Raw genomic sequence first — 23,683 nt, 5'->3', positions numbered from 1 at the left:
GAATATCTAAGTCCCCCATGCCCCCAAAACTTGTCCAGGACTTCTTTATTATTCAACGAGAAGTTTAACTGACTTCGGTTAATGCATGAAATGGCACTGAAGTGGTTAATACTCAAACACTTTTGAACGCATTTAGAAAGGAAGTTTGGTCTCTTGCCTACCCACTGACCTCTGTTATTGGTAGTAAAATTCACCTCCCTGTTATATGTGGTATTATATCAAAGATCAGTGTGTTTTAGTTTGTTAAAACATTGAAAGTATAGCATAATTAAATCTATAAATTTAGTTTAAAACATGTCGAATAAATGACAATTTTCTACTCATCTACAAGGGGCACATACATATGTGACAAAGATGAATTAACAGGAACCTCTTAATTTAGTTTTAAAAAAAAGCCATCTTTGTTACTACTGCCTTTTGTCTGAGTGGAAAACATTAAAAAGTACATGGCGTACTATGCTTGTACTTCATTATGTATAGTCACAGATACTATTAAAATAGAGGGATGCTACAAAGGTGTAGTTCTAAAGCCTTATGTAGCTAACAAAATTAGTTATACCAATCATTTCTGTAACTTTACGCTATGTTAAACAGAGTTAAAGGAATATAGTTTTGGCTCCAAGCAGCTTTTTAGTTTTACTACATTTCAGGGTATTGAGAAAATTGCTAACATTAATGGAACACGTTCTGAAGGCCCTGCAGGACTCAGGGAATTGGTAATGGGGTATAATGCCCTTCGAACACTACTTCAGATCTGGCTCAAATTGTAGAAAATGAAACCAACTGATGGCAATTTGGTGGCGTAGGTGTAATCAGCTCATGGGATCTGTTTAGTTTTTAGCTGGACTTCACTGGGATTATTTGCATGAGCAAAGTGTTCAGGTTTTGACCCTCTGTGGTTAAATAAACCTCTGTCTCCAAGGGCTTGTCTACATGGTGACACTCCAGAAAGTTAAGGTGAATCAACTAAAGATATTAAGTCAATGTGCTTATATTTACAGCTTGTTAAACTCTGCATGGATGCTCTTACCTCAGGAGTAAAATTGTCTCAGTTCTCTGTAACTTAATCCTCCAGGCCACTTTACTTCTGAATGAAAGCATCCACATGGGGTTTAATGTGCTTTGTTTTATGCCTTTACACCTATAGATGATTTGCCTTAACTTTCCTGAGTGTCCCATGTTATCAAACCCTAGGGCTTCCAGTATGGAACCAATCACAGGCATTAAAGGCCCCAACAAAGCACTTAAGCACATGCTTAAGTGATTTGCTGAACCGGGGCCTAACTTACTAAAAAGAGTTGAAAACAAACAAATACTAGAACTGATCATGATGTTTCAGAGTTGCTGCTGCTGGCATAAAATTGTGAAATACTTCTAGATGCTTTTTCCGTTACATGTGTAACCATTTTTTTAGTGACACTGCCAAGTTAAAAATATTAAAAAAACCAAAACACAAATCTTCTTAACTATGTTACTTCCCTTTGAAGTCAATAGGAGTTTTGCCTCATGAGCAAAGACTGCAGTATTTGGCCTAGTGCTTTAGAGTATTAAATAATCAAGTAAATTTTTCAATATTTCTGCTACTTTTCTCTCAGTTTGGATAATGAACATACAAACAGACAAATCAATTTCACCTTGTCAGGTTTTAGTCAAATTTCACTTTCTGGTTCTCACAAGCTAGCATGCTGCTTCCACGTTGGGGCTGCAAACATAGCTGTGGGATGTATGTATGTTTAGAAATGCCGTTTTCATTGGTAGTTTTCAAACGATTTCTTTTGGACGTGGGTTTAGTAAAAGTTTATTTTTACAAAACTTAAAATCACACAGTGATCTGTCAGTGTCCCTTAAAAAACCCTACAACTTTCAGATGAGATGGAAAACCTCAGCTCTGTTCATTTGTGATAATTAAAAAGGTACCAAAAATATTTCTGTAGTAGTAGAAAGGGCTAACACTAGTCTCTTGGCTATGTTCCAGTGTAGGGAATTACATCCTGCCTTCCTAAATCTGAGTTGATTTGGGGCCTGAGCCAAAGCCCATTGAAATCAATAGGAGGCTTTCCATTACCTTCAATGGGCTTTGGATCAGACCTTGTAGAAGATATTCTTCACTCTGAAATTGGTGTTTAAGTAGTGTCAGTGTGTGTTTGACAGTTGTCACATTTTAGTCTTGGGACTGGTTGAATTTCATTGGTGGGGGAAGTCATGCCATATCATGCATAAGATTTATGAAGAACTAACCTTTGGTTTTAAAGGGGAGTTGGAATCCCACATATGGATTGTAGACAGAGAGCTTGTAAAGTCCATAGAATCCTTCTGTCTAAAACATCACCAGCAATTGTAAAAATATATGTTGAAGCTAATTATTTAAAAATAATCTACATTTATTTGAAGCAATAAAATTACATGTAGATATACACACTCACAAAAGAACAAGTAGCAGGAGCCTAGAACAGACACACTCCATACGCTACGAGGATGCCAGTAATAAAATATTTTATATTGTGTGTGTTCTGATCACTCTGAGATCACAATTTTGTTCAGTTCAAACATTAGCATACCTTAAAAAATTATAATAAGAAAATCAAAGGATAAATGCTAATGAAAATGAGTCAGGGCACAAACTACAAGGTAGAATTTCTGTTTGCCAAAGTAATATATAATAAACAGGGCACAGACCAGGTCTTCCTGTGTAATGTCAGCTGTCTGGTTTAAACATCTTGTTCTTAAAGGAAAATCTATAAAGAAAAACCCAGTGAACTTAAATTCTACATTTTTACATTAGAACAACACAAATGTATCAAACTATAATTTCTGCACAAATAGATTCAGAGTGGTTTTATGTTTCCTTGTTTATATTTATATCTGATTACTATTAAAAATCTGCATTTAGAAGTCACATGTTATTTGTCTATCAGATTATAGTGTAATATCATTTTTAGCTAGGGAAAGAGGGTGAAGATGTTGCTGTTAAACAGATACTATGCTATGTGAATTATGTCATTTCTACAGTTATAAAACAACTCGAGAAAATGTACTGTAACAATATGATCTATGCTAAGATTGATTACCCCAAAAATGCTTTCAGGAGGAAAAACAGAGGGAAAGAGAGAAAGATTGTTTCTACCCAAGCTTTACATCATAAAAGGTTTGGCTTCCATAGAGAAAAATCTAGCGTGTGGTTGTTACATACAATGGTCACTCCATTTGTATATTCATTATTCACATTAAACAGTCAAACATAGACCTTCAAGTAAATATGCGTATCTTAATTTGTTCTGCTGAAAGAGAGACAACTATCAGAAATGGCAATAAAAGTCACATAATGAAATAAGAATACTAGAAAATCCAAGGATTTTAGTATGGTCCATTATTCATTCAATTCCTGGCAGCCTTTATGATTACAAATCACTTGATTGACTAACTAGACATTCACAAAGTGAATTATGAACCAGGTTCATTTTTCCTGGTTGATAGTTGGTACATGTTGTAACTCTTCCACTTTGTGATATATCAAGTTCTTGTAACAGTAATAAGAGATATAATCAACTCTTTATTTCAGGACAAATAAATTGCCTTTTCAAAAATGAAATGTGGTTGCTAACGTTTTAACAGCGTGCAATGTAATTCCTGCCTGCTATTCTCTGAGCAGAATCTGCTATGACGACATAGCTTTTAAGTAGTTGACTTTGCTAACATTATTTTAAGAGTCATATACCTTCAGTCCATGCACACTGACCTCAATGGACATTCTGCACTTGGACTGAGGTCGCCCTTTTACTTGTGACAAGGGAGTCTAAAACATCTAATCACTGGGCCACATTTTGCTTATTTTGACTCCATGTAAGGTGAAGATTGGGACTCAAAGAATCTGCAAGGAATAAACCTCCCTCTCTTTCTCTCTCATACACAATATATTTTTTTGAGGAAATGTTTTTTGTCAATTTACTTTACAGAAAATTCAACTGTAGTATCCTGTTTTAAAAAATGATGATTACAATGCTTCAAATTTACCCCTTGCCCACCTTTATATCTAGTTTCTAATCCTCTAACAACCTTAATTAAAGTGCTCAGTAGTTTAAATTGTTATTAAACAGCTTTTATGGGATTATTTTTTATTCCTGATTATGTCATGAGTATAGATTATCAACCATTCTATTCATTTTAAAATTGTGATTTAGAGCATAATCCTAAAGAAGATGTTTATAACAATTTTAACTACTCCACTTTAATTAAGGGAGTAATAGGCTTAGAAATAAGATTTAAGGGGTGAGCAAGGGGTAACAGTCAAAGCTCTTTGAGTTTTAACATTAAGTGACTGGCCAGAATAGAAGGGGGACAGATCAAAAGTCAAGATAATCATTTCAAATATAAAATTCACTTTCCTTTGGTCCATCCTTTTCTCTCCCATGGCAATTGGTGTAGAGTTTGGTGAGATGTAGCAAATAAACAAGGAAAGGAAAAATTGATTGTAACATTTCAGTGGTCATAAAGGAAAAGGTGTGATACATGAAGGAATAAGGAAAAAACTGACCAAAATGTAGTGCAACTATGCCCAACATCATTGCATCTACTGCTGTGCTTGCATACAACAGAATGAATCTTATAGAACCAATGAGATTTCTTTGATCACCACTCTGTTGAACCCTATAATGAGTCACCTGCTTAGCGATTTTCAATGATTACTGCTATGTTTGTGATGTGCTGGGTATCCAACACTGTGTGTATGTCTTTCTATTGTCCACTGTGTTCCCTGCACATACATTACATGTTAGTGCTCTTCAGCATGGCATGAACTTTGCTAGGCTGTTCCTCTTACTGTTTCTATAGTTTTCATTGGTGATTCATTCAGTGCAATTTTGCTGAAAGATTCTTTGCTCCTGGCCATTCCCCTTCTGGCAACTTATGTGTGTTGTGTGGAGTACATGTGGAATCTCTATATTGTGCTGTGCTGTTCCTTAGCGTACTGGTTCTGCAAACAGGAACTTAATACTTTGGTATTTGTAACTGGTGCAAGTGGTTTACTATTTCTTTTCCTATTAGCTTATTGCAAACTTCTTTGCTTTGTGGCATGCAGCCAATATGCGCATAAGGTCTTTTGGCTGGATTATTGAAACTGGCCACTTTTGACCTCTTAATTTGTGTACTTTGAAGGAGTATACAAGGAAGTTACTCCTTGCACATGTATCTCCACAATTTCCCATTCTTCTCACCCTCTTTTCCTATTGTGCAGGGTCATGAGAATTCCCATGATGATGTACACCAAACAGCAAAAGTTAAATGTAAACAAAATGACTCAGGACGAACATTTGCTCACTTAAATATCCGAAAACACACCAAATTCTGCTCCCATTTGCATCTGTGTAAATCTGGAGCATCTCGATGGCTTTTACTGAGTTATTTTGGATTTGCACTGGTGTAGAAGAATAGAACTGGTATTACATGCCTGGTGCAGAAGATGCATCAAAGAGTAAATTTTTTTTTCCCAGTCTTCATTTCACACAAAGCGCTCCCAGTGACATCACTGGAGAATTCTGTATAGGGAATAAATGCAGAATATGAAATAGAAATTTACACTGCAGATACAAGAGAATTTTGCCTTAAATTTTTAATTTCTCTTACAATATATTCATAGTCAAGTTTATATAATTGATAGAAAAAGTGATGGAACTAGGCCATCTCAATACAGATTTAGTAATAGCTGGGTTTTAAAATGCTGTACATGTAGGGGTGGGTAACATTCCAGATATGTGGTACCAGATCATTAGTGCTGATTCTCTGCACTAGTAGCTGAAAGGTGTCCTAAGCCATGAAAATCCCCAGAGCTATTATTAGTTATGCTAGTTAGATCAGCCTTTAGGCTACTCTAATTTGGGCCAGGATGAACCAGCACCTGGAAGATTGAGATTGCAGAGGGGGAAGACACAAATGTGTGGCAAAGTTTAGGTCCTGTACTAAACACAGCTCAGCCAAACCCAATGGTCAAGCCATGGGAAGGGGACAAGGAGTGCAAGGTACCTACAATTAGATGATAGACAAATGTAGCCCAGGACAGAGAATAAATACAAGACAGACAGTCCCAAGAAATCAAATTACATGTATTATCCTTGCCACTTTTGTTTCTTAAAATGTTCCAACTTTGGTTTGCAAGTTGGAACAACCTACATTAAGGCACTACGCAGAGTAGCCTAGATCACCCTAGGACTCACTGACATTGGTATGTCTGGGACATAGCTTTCTTAATGACACTTTTTTGGATACCAGAATATTTTGTCTTGGCTCTGAGAATTTTCCAGGTTGCACTTCATAATGATTCCAAGGGTCTGAAACACCATAGACTTCAAAGGGAGACAGAGAGAACAAGAGAGATGACATGGAACACAGCAACACTTGGGGTCCAAACAGAAGAACATAAAAATGCAATTTACTTTGATCAAAGAGACTAATAGTTCATATAAACATGAATTTTATGTCTGTTATTTAGTAGGTGAGAGCTTAATTTGTTTAGCTCTCTTTCCTCAAAGTTTAAAAATTTTAATTATTTTTTAATGAACAAAACAACCCCCCACCCCTGCAACCTAAGAAATTCTTATAGAGCATGAATAGAAATCAAAGTGTCATAACTTGGAATTCCCACAAAGTGTATACAAAGCTGAAAGCTGACTACATTAAGCTTTGTCAGAGATTTTCCAGAAACATCACCATATGTTTTTTGGAACTTTCATATTTGTCATTTAACTGACATGTGGTCTTTGCTGAGTGTGCCAAATCACTGAGGCCTGAATATCATTCAGTAATGTTAATTTTGTTTTCTGATTTCCAGTTCTTAAACAATTATTTTCCTGGCAATCATTCTAGCCCTGAGTATAAATAATACTTCAAGCGCTTTGTTGATATCCAGAAAATGTTGTATATCTACAGTGGGAGATTCTGGGATCTAATGGGAAAACCCTGCATATTATTAAGATGAGATGCTGATTTATTTCCTCTTACATGGGAAGAAGCACAGGGTAGTACCATGGCATATCCATTCACTAGATTCCTTCAAAAATAATGTGCTAAAATTTTGCAGAGCATTTTGAACCTGTGCATCCTACCAAGCACCTGGCAGATTTAAAATGGGATTTTCTGCAAAATAAATCTGTCTCAACACTCAGGGTACTGGATAATCCTCAAGTGGTTTTAGGAGTCAGGAGATGGGTAGGGAGATGGAAGGGATCTTGTTTGAGAAAAGGACGGACCAGGAACGGATAGGATTTCTAATGGGGATAGGCAGGGGAGAAGAACGAGAGACTCTTTTCTCCTGCCTCTGTTTGGATTCTAAAGACAGAGTATAATTGTATAGAAATTTCTAACAATAAATAAAAGGACATATTTTAAATTGTGAGTGTTGGTGGCACATTGGAAAGTGTAGCCCAGTATAAAACCCCCACATCTGCATGCGTCCCTGTCTGTTGGAATAATTACCTCATTAACACTAACAAATACTCCTATATTTAAGTTAGTCTGCAGGAGACTTTCTGCTAGGCCTGTAGATTTACTGCAAGTTCTGCTCCTAATTTTCTTGTTTGTATTACAATTCTGGTTCTGATCCCACTCTTTTTTTGATTCAAACAAACTATTTTTTCCTTCTCCAGCCCCGAACAAGAGGAAGGATACACCATATTGCCAATGATGCTGTTTACAAAGGAGTGAACTATGTTAGGGCATTTCTTCCAATATCTTATGCACACAAAAGAGGTCCAAATTCAAAGTTATGCCCCTTTACAACTACTTACAGATGTATAAAGGAACTTAAGCTGCAGTCGCTGACTCTTTCAGGAGCCACAAGATACAGTAGTGTAAAGCTGCAGACGATTCTGCTTTTATCTGCACATTCTCACACCTTTCTGTTAGTTGCTTTTGTTGCTAGGCTCCTTTCTACTTGTCTCTCTGGAGTGTGAGTTTCACCAGAGGCCCTAGGCTTTCCTACACTCAGATGCTGTGGGCCAAATTCGTAGGTGGTGGTGGTGTCAGTTACATGTTGGTAAGCGGGTGCGAGTCTAAGGGCCCCATTCTGCAGTTGATACTCACTCTAACAAACACCCCCATTGACAATAAGGGTTAAGAATATGGTTGAAGAATCAAGCCCTAAGGGACTACGTGTGCCTAGCTCTTACTCAGCCACAGAGTGGATTAACCCTGTCCCCCATTTAGTCAAATAAAGGCTGCTCAGGCTCCAACTCCAACTGCAGAATGAGAGCAGGGCTGCTAACCCCTGAGCAAGGGCAGTGGGGCAAGAATGAGGTGTGGGAGAAGCCTGGACTCTGTTCCCCTCTACTCGCCAACCAGAATAGTTGGTGGGCAAACAGGGCACTTATGTGCATCCGGAAAAGGGGTGAGGTAGTTTACTCCCTGCCAGAGCAAAGGGAGGAATGCGCCTCTCCTGCCTGTAGCTCCTGTTGGGATGGGCTTGCAGTTCTAAGCCCCCAAGTGTAAGTTGAAGTAATATACATGTTGATGGGGCTGGAGGAAAGTGCAAGTCACGAGGAATTGAAGCCCCTCTCAACATGGCCCACTGCCTTCAGCAGCAGCTATGAACTGCAATACCCATTGTTAAAAGAGGAGGCCCAAAGGCCAAACGCAAAAACGTATGCCCAGTTGCACACTTACATTCAGTGTGTAAGCTGGCCTCTCAGACATTGGTCCTATAAGCCTTATTTCAGCAATTACTGTTTCTTCAAGACATGTAGTCTCTGGAGGGATAACTTCTGTCATGTCTGAATTCCACTGTCCTTTTCCTTGCATTTCAGGGATGTAACGCAATACAGGACATTACCACACTCCTTTCTTCTTTGGAGGATTCTCCCCTCAAGACTTCAGTGCCACAGAGGGAAGGGTAATGTTTACTGATCTTCTACTATTAACACGTGTGTTAAAAAGGGATCAGAATTGATTATTTTCATCTTGACATGCAAAAAGCCACACTGTGCCCTGGGCTTGATCTCAGGGTATGAACTGACAATATCAGCAGAAGATGCAGAAGCAGCAGCTGTTTGGCTATCAGACATGGCAGGCACATAGTCTTCTAACACAAAGAAGCTGCTCTAGCAAGGTATACACACTATAGTCCTTATAGGAATAATAAAAGAGTTTCTCATGCATTTGACATCGTATTCACACACCACGTTCAACTCTGCACAGAAGCAGCTGAACATTATGTGCAACTTATGATTTTACTACTGTTCAGTGATCTACCCTCCCCCATGCCAAAGTTCTGGTGTGGAGGAAAGATACAAAAGGACTAATTTTAGCAAGTCAGATTACAAACCTAAATGTGAGACAAGGTGGGTGAGGTAATATCTTTTATTGGACCAACTTCTGCTGGTGAGAGAGGCAAGCTTTTGAGCTACATAATGTAATGTAGCTCGAAAGGTTGTCTCTCTCACCAACAGAAGTTGGTCCAATAAAAGATATTACCTCACCCACCTTGTCTCTGTAATATTCTGGGACCGACACAGCTACAGTATTGCATACAAGCCTAAATGTAAACATTTCCTAAATTAGGTCACTAGATCAGAAGCGGGAAGGATTTTAAAGAATCATCTTTAAATGTTTATGGAGCTATAAATATTGTAGAGTTAAAAGTTCTTCCCTCATTTTTACTCCATGCAACCCCACTGAAGTCAATAAAATGGCATGTAATGCACTACTGGATGTAGCTCAGCAGAACTGGCCAATACAAGACGTGTTGTTGTGTTGTTTACTGTTAACAAGAAAGAAAGGATTCAAGGGTCCATTGTGAACCAGAAGAGCACCAGCATTGACTCATTGTTTCTAGTTATTATTGTATTACTTTTCTCAAACAAACAAAACATCAAGCAATTGGCTCCTGGCTAGTGTCTCAGCAAAGCCTCAGGACTCAGATGAGCAACCCAACAAGTAAATGGCTAGTTCAAATGAAAATTATAACAGAGACAAAAATGTCAGCCTGGAAACTGAACTAATAAGGGAAAGAATTTGCATGAAGCTGCTGGCACAATTTTAAACTTTAGTAAGAATAAAAAGAGCAGAGCTGCAGAAATCAGCTTTTGAAGCTGAGGTAAACAAAAATCTACATTCATCTTTTCTTCATGCGAAGCAAATAAATGAAGATTTCTGAACAGTGATGGCGTCCAATATGACCTTGCATGTTAAAACTTAGGCAGGGTTTACAGCCCAAAGTGAATTCGGTGAAGAATGACAGCTTAGCAATCCAGCACCAGTTCCAACCAGTCAGATGTTGCTGCTTTTTGGCTTAACTACAGGAAGAGTCAGAAGCTCATGGTTTCTGTGACAACACAGGATCAGGTGACCGGGATATGACTTTCCAAGCCGATCTGGAGAAATAAGTAGGCTGTTTGTAAACAGGACAGCTAAGTATTCTCTCACAAGATTTCAAGTTCACAAAGCATGAGGCAGCAGGGTGAGGAGTCAGAAGTGAAAGGTGATAAGCCATCTTGGGCCTGTTCTTCTGTAGAGCACTGGCTGCTGTTCAGACTGAGATCTTGGAAACAGTCCACTGACAGGCTTCTTGCCAGGGGATTTGTTACAGAGAGAGCATAGCTTAGTCAGGATTTTACTACAAAAATTGTCTTGATTCTTTTGCTCTCTTATTAAAGACACTCTCCCTTCCCCCACCTCCCCAGTTATTTAAAATATATCTGGATGAAACACACACATTCATTTCCCACAGACAACACATTCAAGGTGATTTGTTTTTTAGAGACAGAGGCTCAAAAACTATGAATTTATTGTGCAAAGTAATAATTGCAAAATATAGTGGCAAACTGCATTCCAGAAAAAGAATTAGAATATTCAAATAATTGAAAGGATTGAAAAAAAAGACTGGCTGCTATCTTGAGGCTACTGTGGATAATTTAGGAGGTTATATATCTCTGTTCCACCTACACCACCAGAGGCAACATAAGATATTGTAATTAATGGACCCACCTACTGTCATTCCTGTACTGGGTGGTAAGACCTGGTGTGTATTGAAGTGCAGGAAGAGCTTTGCATAGCAAAAGTTGATATGTCCTTTTAGAGTTGTTTTTTGGCTTAGAAATACATCAACAAATTCATTGACCCTGATCTCTGGGCCTTGGCCAGGCCCGATGAGGTGAGCATCAGAGGTATAAAGGTGTAGTCACCTTTGTTCTCCTGTGATCCCTCGGGTTGCTTTAATTCATGTCAGCAGTAACACCCTCAAGGGGTGGATAGGTGGAGCATTCCAGCCACACCTCCAGCATACCCCCTAATCCCCTTCACTGGCAAGACTGGGAGCTACACCATCTTTAATGTAACTCAGTGATTCCCCTACTGGTTTGGCTGTTTAAGGGATGGCCTCAATCCTGCAAAGATGAAAGAGCCCAGAGCTCGGGCTCCAACCTGAGCCCAAATGTCTACTGTGCGATTTTTAGCCCTGCAGCTCAAGCCTTGTGAGCCCAAGTCAGCTGATCTGGGCCAGCTGCAGGTCTTTTATCCCTGTGTAGACTTCTGTGATACCAAAACAGCAGAAAGGGGCCATAGCAGGTCTCAGGATAGAGCCCTCTGAACACAGCCTTATTTGCTTTGCTGGTATGTCAGGGGTGCAATCAGGGTCTTTATAAATACCTAGCTCTTGGCTGCTGTGGAATAATTTGCATCACTGACGCATGTGCCCCATTAGGAAGTACTCTAGTAGATTAAAGTCTCCAGGATAGTTGAGATTGTGGTTAATTATGGAAAAAATAAAGATATGTGCTTGTACACCTTGTAAGTAACACTCCTAGTAGTAATGCTCTAATTCATAGGCATAGCACCATTAGAAAGGGGTAGAGCTTATTAAATTGAAGTTATTCAGTGATTTTTCTACATATCTACCATGGAAGAATTGTGGACTGAGCAGAAAATTGGAATTCAGGTGCTCCCAAGATCCATTTCTGGCTCGAACAGAGACTCTGAAGCTTTGGCAAGTCCTCCTGGCTCCATCTCCACTAGGGCAAATTTCCTAAGAATTTCCCTCCATTGCGAACACCAATATTAGCGATTTTGAGAGCCTTGGTGTAGCTAGGATGCCAGCTGCTGCATGCACGCACTTAAACACAAGGAATTTAACCTTGCTTTGGAACAGGCTTAATCTTATGCAGATAGGGGCTTACACCCGTTTTACTAAGACACAGAGTTTAATAATACTTCCCTCCCTCTGAGGAGTGAAGTGATTTAATATTCGTAAGATGCTTTGAAGATTAAAGTGCTACATGTTATTACAAGTGCAAAGAATGTATTTTTTTCCTTACCACCCATCTTTTCCATTCAAGTTATTTCTGTCAAAGGAACTCAGTTTCACCATGGGGGGGGGGGGAAATAAAAATCACAGAGAAAGGGATGGGCAGCCTTGGTTCAGATATGTAAAACATGAATATTAAGCCAATAAATATATTTTCCTTATGGAACAATGAATTTTATTTTGATTTTTAAACAGAGCTGTGCAGAGACCATCCAGTTCACTGACTACTCCATGGAACTCAAGAACAATGTTCATTAGAAAGGATAAAGGGAAGCAATCTGTAGCCTCCTCTCTCCCCACTACCCCCTGCAGTTTCTCATCTCAACAGGCATACAGGTAAACATATTCTTTTTTGTATGACAACATATCTCCAAGATAATCACAAATTGTATTTCTTAGTTGCTGTTAACCTTACTTTATTCTTAATCTTTCCAATCGGGACAGGAAAAATACCAGTCTTCTCATTTAAAAAACTAAAACAAAACTGGAAGAAAAGATTAGGATACTGCAAGATTAGATCAGTCTACATAGATAATATATCATATATAGAGCTGTGCCACTCATTAGGTGCGTAATGGGAATGGTAATCACCAGGGTAATCCTTAGGAGGGTGCAGGGCCCGGGGAGGAAGTGACAAATCCATCACGTCTGGGACCAACCGCACCTGGTGCCGCTCAATTGTACCGGCAGCCATGGGGCAACCCAAAGTGCGGGGCCCGGAGAGGTTGCCCCAATTTGCCATACCCAAGAGACATCTCTGGTAATCACTATCTTCTGAAGCACTGGGTATTAGCCACTGCTGGAACTGTGTTACCATTCTTGATGGACCAATATATTGATTTGGTATGGAAAATTCTAAGGACCTATTATCTTTAAAGGAGAACAGAAGATCAAAGGACTATAGCACCAGCAGTGAGGCTAAAATTCTAGGAGAATGCAAAGATTTTTGGGATATGTGTTTATATGGCCCCCTACCACTGTTGCCTGGGAGTGCTACACAAACCTTAGGGAATGTTCACTGCCCAGCACAGTGTACGTGTGTGATGTACATTGCACCCTGTAAATTACTACAGTCTACCAGCATGCACTGTTTTCTTTTTTGCCTCTCAGTGTGGCTGTGGTTTACAAAAATGATTAGAGGTACAGAGACTTCTATATGAGGAAAGACAGAGGAGATTGGCTGATCTCCTCTCTAAACTGAGCAGTCCCAAAGAGGAAATGATAGAAGTATACAAGATAGTGAATAGTATTGAGAAGGCAAGTCTGGCTCTCATATTTACCCACACAAGATGTCATTTAATGAAACAGAAAGGTAACAAATTTAAAACAGATAACAGGAAATATACACATACAGCACAATTAACCTGTTGAACTCATTGCTACGAGATATAACAGATACCAAGAGATTAGTAGGATTCAAAAAAAGGATTAGACATTTATATGGGAAATTAAAACCACCCACAGTTACATTAGATAGGACATGACTTCTCAAACTCTGATAGAATAGACTACATTTTAATGAAGAGTGTCATGGACCAACTTACCTCCTATTTAGATCACACAAAGCATCTCCTCCCCCAATATGTGACCTGTACATATCATCCCTGTGGCAAGCTAAAACGATAGCTAAAATGTCGTGTAATGTAAATGTAAATGTAAAATACTTTTGTATTGCCACTATTCCATGCAAGCAATTCTAAAATTGTATAAATGTACAAAAGTATATACAGTATTTTCATTAAATTGAGTGGCTGTAAGTGAGAAGGAGCAACACCGTGTGACCAGCCGACTCCCAAAGGTCCTCAGACCACTTTTTGGGAGCCCTTTAGATAAGGTATAATATACATCAGTTAGTAATTGGCCTACTCCCTGAAATATGTTCGTATCTGGAGAGAGACTCCCCAAACTAACCAAATTTTTTAGAAGTGGCCTCTATTTCTATGGACCTAGTTTTGCACCAACAATTAATTTTGGGGGTAGATGGTAGCAAGTAGAGATCTACCAACCTCTCTGTGTGAGCAAGCCAGGTAGGTAGCTGTCCAATAGTTGCTACCATTTCCATCCCCAATTAATTACATGGTTCAAAATTGTGCCCACAAAATTAGAGGGCACTTCTGGGAATTAAGCCTGGTAAGGACAGTCTTTACCAACTGTATTCCTGGTGCTGTACAGCCAAAGAAGAAATGTGTGTAGTATGCATTTCCATTTAGAAAACATTTGGGACTCTAGGACAAAAGATACCTTAATAATGCAAGATATCTAATAAGATCTGGAGCAAGTTACACTCAGGAAAAATGTGTTTCCTGGTCCACTTCTTTTAAACACTAATGTATGAATATCTAGTGTGTAGAACTAAAAACCTCCCAAATAGAGTGAAACAACACCCTGGGTTGGCGATCTGCAAAGACAGGCATGCCTTTTCCTCATGCTTTTTGGACAATTAGTTTAACTTAATAGAGTAACTACTTTGTATGAAGATTTGTTAGTCCACTTTTTCTCTGTATGTCTCAAATCAGAGAGCAAAACTAAGGCCATCAGTAGAGCATGGAGGAGAAGAAAATGTCATGCTTCAAGTTTGTGGGTGAAGTCATTAGCTCTTGCAAGAGAAATAGAGAACCCTGAACTCTAGTAAATAAGGAGGGACTGATTTTCAAATATTTTGTTTTTCATTATGGTTTTTGGGTTGTTTTTGGTCTATATGGACCATAAAAGTTAAAAATGGAATAGATCTGTTAAATCATGTAAATGTATGAGTTAGTCCCTGGCTGTGATGTATCACTCATAAGACTGAGATTAGATTAAAACTTAAATTGCTTCTTGTCCTGTGGTTGCCTCTTCCTGACCTCTACCAAATAAAAATCACAGTCTCTTCTATTTCCCAAGAAATGGTGTGAACTCTATTCTGCCTCCCAAGAAATGGAGAACTCCTTCTCTCCCCTGAATATGACACCATTTCTCACCCACCTGCTCTCTGTAGTTTGTGCTAGTTTTCTATCTGCATCCTCAACCATTTTCCCCCCCAAGAGAAGGAGATGTGAATGCTTTCTGTTTCCTCCTGTTTGTCCTATGGGATGGAGGCATTATGTGCATCCACTCAGAAGGAAGTTGTTTGAACAGCTCCCATTGTCCCCTGGGAGAGGGGACTCCAATCTCAACAACCCCTTTAACTGCAAACTTTGTCCCCAGTGGATCCCTCTGCAATTTTATCCTTCAAACACTTTACCCTGTCTCTTCTCTATCCCTGAGGATGTTCATTCTGTGACTCCCACCCAAACTCCAGCCTTGTGTCTCTTCTATGTCTGTCCCTAGGAGTCCATCTGTGTAAGTGTCTGTTAGTTGAAATCCTTTTTTCTTAGGGATATAATAGGGTAACTTACCCCCATTCCTCTCACTCAGATACCCAAAGCTATTCACCAATTGAATCTTTCTTCCCCAGGGAAGTCTTTCCCCAGATACCTCTCTGCCTATCCCATCTTTGCCTTGCTCCTTCTGGATCTCTCTGGATTCATACTGTGCTGCTCCATGTAGCCCTGTAGACTAAGAATTCATCTGAACCTTCTTGGGTGATGGGAAGCTGCCTCCAGCTCTTACTTGGAATACAAGACCCTGTGCTCCATGCTACCCAACCCAAATGCTTCTCCAGTCCCTGCTGTTACCAAGAAGGGATGATGTTGAGTCAGTGCGAGGAGACCAAACACAATAATAGGCCTGCAATATATCTATTCTATTATTGGTTTGGGAACTTAAACAGATTTTTATTTACAGTCTTGCTATGTCTTTCAAAAAAAATTTCCAGTTTACTTTTAGAGTCAGAAAACCACAAAACCTTGTCCCCACATGCAGAGTAACTACCACATGATCTTTACCTGAGGACTGCATGGTCCTTTGAGGTTCCAAGTGCCCTCAATGCTCACTGAAGCAAATGGGAGCTGAGGATGCTCAGCACTTCATGTGATCAAGACTGTAGAAAGGCTCTCAGTTAAATCCTGATTTTACTAGTACAAATACATCAACTGTATTTAGTCATCAATGAGGACTAATAATTCCAGAGCCATTTTCTTTGCTCTTGGTTTATAATTTGTAAATGTTACTTTATTACTGTTTTACAAAAGTAATAAGCAGTTTTGCAAGAAGGCTTCGTTTTGGCAAATTAAACTTGCAGTGGGATTTCTAATGCAGGCATTCATCCTGTGGGATTACACATCATCGTTTTGTGGAATTATTTCTGACATTTCATCCGTCATCCAGTCAGAATAACTAAACAAACTAATGCTGTTCTCCTTTACTCAAAGAGCAACTTTTCAAGAGCCTTCCCACGGAAAAAATATAATGATTATTGCTATCAAATTATGCTTCCAGAAGCAGAAAGGAAAAAAATTCTACATAAGTAAGGCAAAAGAGTTATTGCACACCAATAATGTACCTTGGGAATCATTTAAAAAAATATAGCAGGCCAGATCTTTAGCCAGCGAAAACTGGCAATGGAGATATGCCAGTTTACACCAGCTAAAGATTAAGTCAATGGCACCTAGGATTTGGACCCACTCTCATTGAAGTCAATGGCAAAATTCCCATTGAATTAAATAGGGGCAGGATGGGACCCCAAATGACTACTTTTTCTCTTTTGTTTAAACAAATTCTATTTTTAAACCATGAAAGAGATAAATAGGTTATCAACAGAGCTTCTCATACTCTGTATTTACCAGGCCTTTCTTAAAATATAGAATACATGTCTTGGAGGCCAACTTGTTTATTTCAACCATGTCACTCCAGGAAAAATATGATCTAAACTACATTAGCTGTGATGTTTAAATACCATAGCACCAGTGAATGAAAAGCGCAGTGTAGCTCATTACTAGTGTATAATGCCTTCTTAATCTATATTAAAAGAACATACATCCAATAGGCCTCAGATTGGTTTCCCCACTCTGTAGAGATCTCGAAGGATATATATTGCAATTACAGGAGTTATTTTTTGCCCTTTAATCACTAATATAATGTGCTTTGAAGTAATGTGGTCTCACACTGAAATATACAATCAGACACCTAAACTAACAGAAAAGGTAAAACCATCACAAAAGAGAATTTGGAGATGGAAGTATATAATCAGATAAATGAGAAGAAAGTTTTGAAAAGGATTGCAGAGGACTAATAGGAGATATTACTAGTGTGTTTCTTACTTCATTGTTGTTTTCTTTTAGTAAAAGTTCTATCAGCTGGGGAGAGTTGCTCTCTGCTTTGAAGTTAGCTCTTGTTTCTCTGAAATCAGATTCCTTATTCCCAGGGCTCCACTCTGAAATGCCAGCACAAACATACACCAGCAGCTACACAGAGCTTTAAAGAGTTAGCAAGAAGCTATCAAAAAATTACTTATTCCATTTTAGATCCATGTCCATGATTTTTACTTAGTAGGTTTGAAGTTTGGGGAACGGGTAGAAAAAAAAAAGTCAGACAGTAAATAAGTAGTTTGAAAACGTATGCCCATGTAGAATAAAAAGTGAAATGCATCTACATTTAATTAGAAAGATAATATCCATAGGTGAGAAGAACAAGATAAATCCCACCCCTCCACTACTGACACACATTGTGAATAAAGCTGTGTAGAATGTTCCGGATTAGATCTTCATCATGACGGATATACGGTTTTTGCATACTGAGCCAGTGCCAGCCTTCTTTCTATAGCCTAATCAGGCAAGCAGGTGCAAGTCCAGCCATTTCTGCATTTTGGCAGCACTGTGGGTAGTTAGGGACCAGATTCATCCATGGTGAATCTTTAAAGTCAATAGAGCTATACTGTAGATGAATTTGGTCCATAGGATTGGATGAATGAAGGAGCTAAATTTGAAATTCTTGGATTGCTCCCAAAATCTTTTTTCATTGAACCAGAATTGACTCAGACTTTATGGTCAGAAGGGACCATCATGATCATCTAGTCTGACCTCCTGCACATTGCAGGCCACAGAATCTCACCCACCCATTCCTGAAATCGACCCCTAACCTCTGGCTGAGTTACTGAAGTCCTCAAAAATGGTTTAAAGACTTCAAGTTACTGAAAATTCACCATTTACATTAGTTTAAACCTGCAAGTGACCCATGCCCTATACTGCAGAGGAAGGCAACCCCCGTCCAGGGTCCCTGTCAGTCGTACCTGGGGGAAAATTCCTTCCGACCCCAAATATGATGATCAGTTAGACTCTGAGCATGTGGGCAAGACCCACCAAGCAGATACCTGGGAAAGGATTCTCTATTGTAACTCAGAGCTCTCCCCATTTAGTGTCCCATATCCAGTTGTTGGGGATTTTTGCTACTGGCAGTTGCCTATGGGCCAAATGCCATTGTTGTCAGTCCCATCATACCATCCCCTCCATACATTTATCAAGCTCAGTCTTGAAGCCAGTTAGGTTTTTTGCCCTCACTTGGAAGGCTGTTCCAGAACTTCACTCCTCTGATGGTTAGAAACCTTCATCTAATTTTGAGCCTAAACTTGTAGATGGCCAGTTTATATCCATTTGTTCTTGTGTTAACATGGGCGCTTAAATAACTCTTCTACCTCCCTGGTATTTATCCCTTTTATGTATTTATAGAGAGCAATCATATCTCCCCTGAGCCTTCTTTTGGTTAGGCTAACCAAGGCAAGCTGTTTGAGTCTCCTCTTATAAGCTAGGTTTTCCATTCCTCAGACCATTTTGGTGGCCTTTCTCTGTGCCTGTTCCAGTTTGAATACATCTTTCTTAAACATGGGAGACCAGAAATGCACACTGTATTCCAGGTGAGGTCTCACCAGTGCCTTGTATAATGGTACTAACGCTTCCCTGTCTCTGCTGGAAATACCTGACCTGAGGCCAGGGGAGCTGGAACAATGTTTATAATCGGGGTGCTGAATGCAGAAACTATATTACTTCAAGCCAGGGGGTGCACCAGAACCCCCACCATCCCTAGTTTCAGCACCTATGCCTGATGCATCCCAAGACTGCATTAGCTTTTTTGATGGCCATATCACATTGGGGGCTTATAGTCATCCTGTGATCAACCAGTACACCTAGGTCTTTCTCCTCCTCTGTCACTTTCAACTGATAAGCCCCCAGCATATAGCAAAAATTCTTATTGTTAGTCCCTAAATGCATGACCTTGCACTATTAAATTTCATCCCATTTCTATTTCTGCAGTTTACAAGGTCATCCAGGATCTTCTTGTGAGATGTTCTGGTTCTCCTCAGTATTGGCAACACCTCCCAAAATTGTACTGATTTCGAACATTTTGTGTGTGAAAATGTGTTTGGATTTTAAATGTGTATATATCTGTTTGGCTTAGGTATATGTACATGAAAAACCATTAAAAAAAGTCACAAAAAATAAACCAGCAGGATCTGAACGGTCTTTACCCAGGATGTCTCTCCATGTCCACGTTAATAAATAATGCTCCACATTGCCCCAAACATACTTTCCATAACTCATCCCTTAGCAAAAGCCATGAAGAACAGATCGGCCTTGCTGTTTTCCCTGAATGTGTCCTAAAGACCAATAGCTCTCTTGAACTATGCATGCTCTTCATGTAACATTAAGATATCACAGGAGAACAAAGACACAGATGTGATTTCTATGACAAGTAATTTAGAAGTCTCAGGTATCAGCTTTAAGACATCTTTTATTTCCAAACCTTAACCCCCCTAAATGGAATTTAAGAGTATTTTGTAAGTTTTTCCTAGACAAAAACTATCCCATCCCCCTCTTCAGTGGAGTCACGACTTTTCACATGTACATTTATAGATGCTTGACTGTCACTGAACACAGAACTTTATGATATGTTCATATGTGGCAAGTGTGAAACTGTAGGCTGGCTAACTGCCCCACAGTTTTGGTCTGGGGGAATTAAGTAAAAAACCCCTCCCCCTGTCAAAAACAAATAAACAAACAAAACAACGAGATGCCTTGAGTCTTATTTCCAGGTGACCATTGGGAGTGCCTGATTTCATTACCACCAAGTCCAATATCCCTGTGAGAAAGATCACTTGAACTATTCAATTGATTTATAACCCAACACCTCATCTATCCTGCTTTATTAGCCAACATATACGTGCATGCAAATGATTAAATGTGTCCATTGCTAGAATGTCAGAAAATTATGCTGCAGAAGAAAGAGAATTTTAGGCCACCACAGCATGAGCTCGATCCTGCAATCCTTTCACAAGTGACCACTCCTATGGGTTGAGTCTGCAATGAAAACTTTTAGCAATTCTCCCACTAATGGCCTAACCAATGGCACCCAAATGTTACTGGTTCATGTACCACCTACTTAAAAATGGTTATGAAATGAATGGATGGAACATCAAGGTCACGTACCACAGTTGGACACATACCACAGTCTGGGAATCTTCAGGTTCCAGACCAATGCAACTCCACTGGTGAAAAACATAGAATATTAGGGTTGGAAGAGACCTCAGGAGGTCATCTAGTCCAGTCCCTTTCCAAAGCAGGACGAACACCAACTAAATCATCCCATCCAGGGCTTTGTCAAGCCAGGCCTTAAAAACCTCTAAGGATGGAGATTCCACCTCCCTAGGTAACCCATTCCAGTGCTTCACCACCCTCCTAGTGAAATACTGTTTCCTACTATCCAACCTAGACCGCCCCCACTGCAACTTGAGACCATTGCTTTTTGTTCTGTCATCTGCCACCACTGAGCACAGCCTACCTCCATCCTTCTTGGAACCCCCTTTAGGTAGTTGAAGGCTGCTATCAAATCTCCCCTCACTCTTCTCTTCTTTAGACTAAATAACCCCAGTTCCCTCAGCCTCTCCTCGTAAGTCATGTGCCCAGCCCCCTAATCATTTTTGTTGCCCTCCGCTGGACTCTCTCCAATTTGTCCACATCCCTTCTGTAGTGAGGGGAGACCAAAACTGGACACAATACTCCAGGTGTAGCTCACTAGTGCCGAATAAAGGGGAATAATCACTTCCCTCGATCTGCTGGCAGTGCTCCTACTAATACAGCCCAATATGCCGTTGGCCTTCTTGGCAACAAGGGCACACTGTTGACTCATATTCAGCTTCTCATTCACTGTAATTCCCAGGTCCTTTTCTGCAGAACTGCTGCTTAGCCAGTTGGATCCCAGCCTGTAGTGGTGAATGGGATTCTTCCTTCCTAAGTGTAGGACTCTGCACTTGTCCTTGTTGAACCTCAAATTTCTTTTGGCCCAATCCTCCAATTTGTCTAGGTCTCTCTGGATCCTATCCCTACCCTCAGCATATTTACCTCACCCCTCATTTTAGTGTCATCTGCAAACTTGCTGAGGGTGCAGTTCATCCCATCATCCCACATTAGTACAGACTAGGTGCAGGTGTCTTTACCATGATTGTTTCTAGTCCTGTTTGGAGCAGATTTGGAATTGCATATCTAGCCAATCAGAGTGTTAATTTCAAAATGTGAATTTTAAATACACACACACACACCCCTTAAAATTCACCTTGATATTGGCTTGTTGCACAAATCATCCAACCTGGGAACAAAAATTATAACACCTGAAGCTAAGTGAAAATTTTGAATAACCGCATCAATCCTTTTCCATGTGATGTTGTACTGCAGTCAAAGTATTTCACTACACTGAGAACTTTTAGCAGTTCTCCTGCCATTGGTCTAGCACAGACTGGATGCAGGCATGCCATCTTAGGCTGTGCAGAGCTATTGCTATCATTGGTGGAGCTACTAGATCAGCAGTGGAAAAATTGCTAAACATTCTTAGCAAGGACAAAACAATAGTCTTCAGTGGTACTATGCACATCATGATCACAGTAAGGGCTTTCAGGATTAGGCCTCATATTTGTACAGTAAAGACATGGTAGAAATAGGAAATAAGTATCAATATAAAACTAAAATGTCCAGACATTTTTCACTGCATACAGTTTAAACTAACACCATCAAATTTTAGTATGGCAGTTAAATTGTATAACTCCTAGCCTTTGCAGTTTCAGTTATTGGGGGCCAGACTGTCAAAGGCATGTAGGCATCTAAAGATGCAGATTGGTACCTAGTACGATCTTCAAAAACACCCAAGCAGATTAGAACATGGTTCTGACCCTAGCTGATATACTCTGTCATACTTTTATGAAAAAGATGAAGGTCCAGATGAAGGATGCTTTAACCTGCAAGAGACAATGATGCTCACAACCCTTTCTGCTGCACCAACCAGTACCGAAAGTCAGGACCAATGTCATCTGCCATAGATCAGCCCCCGACTCTGCAAACTGGCCCCTGCTAGCAGGTCACCTGCTCCAAAAACTGAAAACATTATTATATAGCTCCAAATGGTACCCTCCCCACAGCCAGACCTCCTGGGTGCTGAGAGAAGGCAATAATCACAGAATATACTATGGGTTGTAAGAAAATGCTTCAGATGCCAAACAGGAATTAGTTGAGACCCCCTACTCGCCACCCTACAGCCATCCATTTCCTGAAGGGGAAGAGGGGGGAATGGAAAGGGGGCCAAACACTGGGCTCTTTTCCCTGGGAGGAGGAATAAATGCCTCCAGGAGTGGGGGGGAAGAGGGAACTGGGAGCCAATAAGAACCCACCAATGCGGATTAACCAGCCATTAGGTGTGGCAGTGTCCAGAGCATCTTGTCTTCTCCTGAGGCCAGATTGTTGAGGGACCCTCTGCCCTTTGTGGTATCTATTTCCTGCTTGGCATGACCAAAACTCTCCCAATAATGGAGGTGAGGCAATAAATTATTTGTGGGGTGGGGTTGCGCAAATTTATTCAGTGAACAATTCTTGGTCTGCAGATTGTTCTGAGCAGTTCACTGAAGTTGTTAAAAGCTAGCACTCCATTGGTTAGTTATACAAGCTGTGTGATATTGTTTGTGTACCCTGATTGTGTGGCATATATCTAACCAAAGCTACCAACATTTTTGTAGTTGAACATTAAAGTAAAATCCATAATTTTAAATATACAATAAAGTAGGTTAGTTGTGCAAAGAGATTCACTTTTGATAACTGTCTGACCATTCAAACTTGAAAATGAGCTTTTTGTATGGACTGGTACTTGGAAAGGAGGTTTGCAAGTGTATTTGGGGAAGTTAACAGATGAAGTGAATTAGTTTTACACATTTAAATAAATATTTGGGGAAAGCTCTACTGGTAAAACATAAAATTTCAGGGATGTGAAAACAGAAGTGGATGGTTATACAGCTGTGCTAAATAAAAAATAAAAAATGCACAGGGCATTTATACCACTCAAATCTACTTAGAATGGACAATGTCAAGGTAAAAAAAAACATTTAAAACAATCTTTGCCAACGTTACTAACCCCACGGTTGATTAACACTGAAATAATTTAAAATTTGTAGTTCACCATCTTCATTATTTATATACTTTGCATGTCACTCAACTTGGAAAGACAAACTAG

General features: G+C 39.6%; 1 long non-coding RNA gene across 8 annotated transcripts in view; it reads left to right on the top strand.

Annotated features, from left to right (window-relative positions):
* LOC140911441 (uncharacterized) overlaps positions 1-23,683 on the top strand; it is a 66,362-nt gene that overhangs the window by 24,044 nt on the left and 18,635 nt on the right. For all 8 annotated transcript variants that reach the window (XR_012158957.1, XR_012158962.2, XR_012158961.2 and 5 more), the window contains 2 exons: positions 8,790-8,875; positions 12,479-12,619. This is a non-coding gene — a long non-coding RNA (uncharacterized LOC140911441). The remainder of the gene's footprint in view (positions 1-8,789; positions 8,876-12,478; positions 12,620-23,683) is intronic.

Source organism: Lepidochelys kempii, chromosome 5 (genome assembly GCF_965140285.1).
Source record: "Lepidochelys kempii isolate rLepKem1 chromosome 5, rLepKem1.hap1, whole genome shotgun sequence".
Taxonomy (NCBI): Eukaryota; Metazoa; Chordata; order Testudines; family Cheloniidae; genus Lepidochelys; species Lepidochelys kempii.
The sequence above is the reverse complement of the archived record's forward strand: the minus strand, read 5'-3'. Positions and strand labels throughout refer to the sequence as shown.